Source organism: Manacus candei, unplaced genomic scaffold, assembly GCF_025592945.1.
Source record: "Manacus candei isolate 608988 ecotype Guabito, Panama unplaced genomic scaffold, ASM2559294v1 h1tg000018l, whole genome shotgun sequence".
NCBI classification, from domain to species: Eukaryota; Metazoa; Chordata; class Aves; order Passeriformes; family Pipridae; genus Manacus; species Manacus candei.
This window is the reverse complement of record NW_026138066.1, coordinates 7,164,164-7,169,675: the sequence shown is the minus strand read 5'-3', so window position 1 is coordinate 7,169,675 and position 5,512 is coordinate 7,164,164.

Here is a 5,512-nt window from a genome sequence, read left to right as displayed (position 1 = left end):
GCCGCTCCCGCCGCCTTCCCGCCCGCCGCCCTCAGCTTCGGCGAGGGGGCACACACACAAACACACACACAAACACACACACAAACACACACACAAACACACATACAAACACACATACAAACACACACACGGGCTGGGCTTTGGGGGGCGCGACCCCGCTGAAGGTTTCTCCTCATTGGGGCAACAGCAGGGTAGCCCCACATGGGGATGATCAAACCTGGGTGCTGGGTGCCATCGCATTGGCAGCAGATGCCAAGCAGGGGTCCACCAGGAAGGCCAGTGAGGCATCAGAACCACCCTAACCCCGCAGAGAGGGTCAGGGCTCCTCAGCCCGCACCCCTCAGGAGCAGGAACACGCCTTGGGTGGAGCACTTGCAAATCCACATGAATGACGAAGCACACATATAAACCCTAACCTGGATGGACAAGGTCCATGGGGCACCCACCAGCAGATAGGTGCAAAGCTGGGGGTACCCCACAGCCCCCAGGGTGTTTGGGGGCCAGGTGGCCACAGCAAGCCCCAGAGCATCTCTGAAAGCCAGCTGATTTAGGGGAGCAGCCATACATCAGACCTGTATGGTGGTGTAGGAGCAGACCCCAGGACAGGGAAGTATTTGCAGGCTCCTGGGAGGTTGGGGCTGGATGGACAAAGGAGGATGGAAGTGCTGTTTGATCTCTGGGAGCGGGACTGTAGGAGAGACTGGAGGCCAGTGTAGGGTGAGTGGAAAGGGAATAGCAGTAGGACCTGCGGCTAGAGCCAGATGATGTCCAACTTCACAGGCAGGGATGCCTCATCAGGGTACAGGAGATGCTTCAGCACAGTCATCTCAAAGTCAAGAACCATGGTTCCTGAAGGAGGAGATAAGCGCGATAGGGAAGAGCTCAGGAGCCCCCATACCAGTATAGCCCTTGGGTGCATCTAAGCCAGGACCCCAGTGTCAACTTCCAAATACACAAACATAAACATGAGCTGTTGGCACCAAGAGGCCCAAGCTGCAGCCGTGTGGGCAGCTTGCATTACAGAAAGCAGTCTCTGCTTCAAGCCATACCAAAATGGTGGACTTCAATGACCTATATCTCGCTACCAGTTCGTGCCCACACCGAGTTGTTGGGCCATTGAGACCTGGGAATAGTTCCTTGCTTATGCAAGCCTTTGGGAACCAGTGGTGTTTCCCTCTCACTGCTGGGCCAGTTTTATCACAGAACTTTGCCTCCACTTGGAGAAGTTAAAATTTAATTGAGTTTTTTGTAGTAATGACATTTCCTTACACATGCTCCATTGAACCTCTGTCGTTTCACAGCTTATGTAACAGTGAGCAGATGGGAAGGCAGGTAATAAAGTATGAGCCACTGCCAGATCCAGCCAAGGGTTGGGTTACCCTCCTTCCCTGGGTGGGTGCACGTCAGTCAAGAGGGGATTTGCTGGAGGACAGCATCACTCACGATTTTGCTGTGAGTGGTAGGCTCATACAGGCACTGAGCGAGGTGAGCTCTGACAGAGAGCCCGGAAGGATAGATCTGAATCGGAATCCAGGAGAGGCAGCTCTCAGTATGGGTGGTGGGAGCAAAGTTTGGGGTGATACTGACTGGCAGGCAAGTGTAATGTTTGTGAGGACAATGGCCATGCCAGCTCTCCCCCTATTGCTGGCTGAGGCAGTGGGAGGGAATTTGAAAGAATCCCAAATGTAGATACAGTCCTGGGGGATTAAATTGAGTGTGCACATGGACACTTCAGTTACCTTTATTTTAATCATTTACAGCTTAAAATAAGAACTCTTTAATTAGAAACATTCCCTTAATTGAATTGTAATCAAGTTTTTAGTGCTGGCTAACCACATGATCTAATAACACCCACCTTTCTTCAAGTATTGCCTAGTTACACCTCTTCTTATAGAGTAATTTTTATTAGGGAGCCTGGTCCAGGTGCTGCTGATTTGGCAATGTGTGTAGCAGCCAGTACTGCGGGGACCCTGTCTGCGTCAGGGATGTCAGTGCTCCAGTGATGCAACAGGTAATTCCTACCCCAGTGTCTGAAAAAGGGAAGTGTTATATACAACACAAGCAGCAGGACCGCAACTAGAGAGAGGTTGGGGTTCGGTTGGAGAGGGAAGAAATTTGTGGGACAAGCAGAATCCATGCTCACAATCTGTGCTGGGTCATCTCTGTTCCTCTCCAGTAATTAAACTGGTGTGCAGCTGCAGTCACATGCATCTTTTCTCCTCTGTGCACTTCTCCAAAGATGAACACCCCCTCAGGTTTAGCCCTAATGAAGCACCACAATACAACAACCGATTTACACTAAGACTCTGTTCGAACAGCAGCACCTGGAAGGCTGTCTAACCTCCCAGATCCAGCAGTGAGACACAGCTGCACTCAGAACCCTATCTCAGGATGAAAACCCTGTAGGCCTTACCTCATCCTGTCTCCCTGGTTTGCCTGGAAGGGATCTTTGTAAAAACACAGAAGAGAGTCCAAGCCCCTTAGCTCAGCAACGGGGGGACCTGCACCTGGGACACCTCATGCCTACTTTTCCCAGGGTTCAGATATGGTCAAAGCATCCCTAGATGATACAGGGAGTGCTGCTTCTGAAGGCAGGCAAGCGGAAGATGGGCTATATGGGGCTACATTTGGCTGCTGTCCTGTTCACATGGGAAGGTCCTTAAGCTGTCCCCAGCAGTCAAGCTGCAGCACTGTAGAGGGAACCCATGACAACCTGTCTCGAGCTGAGTCATGTGGGCTGGTGTATCCAGGGGGGCTGTACCTCACTGTGCATCCAGCCAGCCGCACCACTGCCCACCATGTCATTCCTCAGGTAGGAAAGGAAAAGAAAGACTAAAGTTGCTCTGTTTATTCACAGTGTTATGGCTGGGTGGCCTTCCAGAATCACGGTATATGATATTCATAGTACCTAATAAAACTCGTGGGAAAGCTGAGCTTCAGTGACCTAGCAGACCTCAGCCAACTGCCAGGTCGCATTTGGCAGCTCTGCCTGATCCACAGTGAGCAGAATCTCATTTCACCCACTATCTGGGGAAGGACATACTGCTCTGAAGACCAAAGTCACTTCGCCACAGAGAGACTTGCCTGTGCTAGGGAAGTGTGAGTGATCAGGGAAAGAGCAGAGAAAACTTTGACACTGTGCTGAAGTTCTACTTCTGCAAGGCCAGTGAAAGCAAGAAAAGATGAGAAGTGAGAACAAACGCATTGCCACCTGCAATTCAAGAGCAAAGGTACCTGAGGAGGCAGGTACCTGTGGCTTGACACATCCAACAGGGCTGACAGAGTTCTTCAAAGCATTAACTCACAGTTCATTCAGAACATGCAGCCCCCCACCCCCAAAAAAATGATTGATGTACATAGGGTCTTCTTCTCACAATATACACTCTAGTTTCTCAGTACTTTCCAAATAATAATAGATTTGTCTTTTCAATACTCATACCAAGCAAGAGAGTAGCATTTTAGAGAAGACCCAGCACTCCCGGAGGGAAGGTCAAATGCAGCCTGCAAGGTGGGGATGCTGATCTGAGTGCTTTGCCAGAATGCTCTGCATTTTAAAGCCTTTTCTAGAGTCGAGTGCAAGTCCCCATCGCAGGAGGGAGAAATAAATACTCCTGCAAATGAGACATCAGGATCCTAGGATAGCACAAGGCCAAAAACAAAGCAAAATGCCAAAATAAATAAAACATAGCTAATAGCTACCTCTGAAAAGATTGCTGTGAGTGACTCGCTCAGCATCAGGTAGGAAATCCGCAGCAAGGGCAGGGATCCAGGCCAACACAAAACTGGCTCAACAATGAGTCACTCCTTTTTCTTCACACTTTCTGGGGAAAAAAAACCCAACAACAACAAAAACAACAAAAAAACAAATTATGCTGAGTCCCTGCAAAGAGCCTTTTTCATGACATAGCCCAGACTCATCCAGAGCACCATCTAACCTGTGTGCTGCAGGTGTCCCATGGAAAATAAATCTGTAGCCACATAATTAAAGACTAAACCATAATTCATATGCATGAGGACATTTAAGGGCAGTTGCACAGCCAGCCTTGGTGCTGACATTTCTCAGTGATGAGAAATGTGTATTCTGATAGAGAGCAGCAATTGCTTGTCCTCAGCAAGGAGCAGCACTAGAAAGAGGTGAGACATGCTGTTGGGTGGCATTTAGGGTACCAGTACAGGAACAGTAAGGCTTGGGAGGAAGACTTGGGAGGAGACCCTTGTTAGGGCACTGGAGAAGTCTCTGGTCAGAGAAACACAAGCTGATATAGCCATCCTCCCTGTTCCCTTGTCCCCTCTAAGCTTTCCCGTTTTTGGTTTTCTTTCTTAAGGCTTGTCACACAGCACTAGGCTCTGGGCTCAGCCACTGCCCCTTCCCAGGTCCACCTCACCTGCCCTTCCCTGTTTCTTCCCCTTCTGTATGCCCAGGCTGAGTCTCCTGCCCAGACATACCAGTCTGGCTCAGCTGTGTGTCCTTGGCCAGTCAACCGCAGCCTTCCCACCACATGCCGGCCCCCTCCACACAAGCTGCTCCCTATCACTAGTCCAAGCCTTCCTGCATAGACGGTTGGTGGGAACTCCCCTCCATCACCAGTCCCCATCTGTTACCAGAAACTCCCACTCCCCAGGCAAACAATCTGAGTGCTGCCCATATCCCTTCCACCCCCTCTTCCTATTGCACTGGCAATCACCCCTCCTCTGCTCTTCCCATTCCACATCTCTAATCACCATGCCTTTGCTCTTCCCATTTCCCATCTCACTGCCCCAGCCAGCCTTGCTTCCTGCTCCCGGTTTTCCTGGTCAGCTATCCCTAGTCACCCCAGCAGCTCTCACGCAATAGCCCCTTTGCAAACCAGACCTGGCATTTCCCTGCAGCTTGCAGTCTCATCTGCCTCCCAGTCTCATTTGCTTTTCCCCAGACTTTGGGTTTCCCTTCCCTATTCAAATCAGGGACTTTTCTCCACTACGCTTCCCAGAAGGCGCAAGAGAGGTGGCCAGAAGTACAGGGCAAGGGAAAGCATTGAGATATTCAGACAGTGCATGACTGTCACTTCCCCAGAAGGGAAAGCCCTCCCAGTTTCCTTCAGCACTTCTCCTACCTGGGAAAGCCCATATGCTGTCATGTCAGCCTCAGAAGCCGAGAAAGGGTTGGGCAGGTTAGCAGAGGCTGAAAAGTTTGTAGCTGTGATGAGTCTTCTTTCCACGTTTAACAAAACCATGTAATTTGTCCACACTGGTGAGGGAGAGCAGGGATGTTTCAGGCAGCTGGGAAAACACAGCTTCTGTGACACAAAAAACAACATCCTGCCAGAGGCCAAGCCCCTGCTTGAAGCCCAGAAGTTCCACAGTTTTCATCCTCTGGGCCTCATATATACTTCCTTCAGCCCAGGAAACCTAGTGGTGGGCCCATGTTTTCAAGAAGAACTAAATAAATGTGCCCAATTCCAGCTGAGACAATCACTTTATGAAAAATTTCTGCTCCAACAGTGAAACTTTGACAAAGTTATAAGCAAGTGAA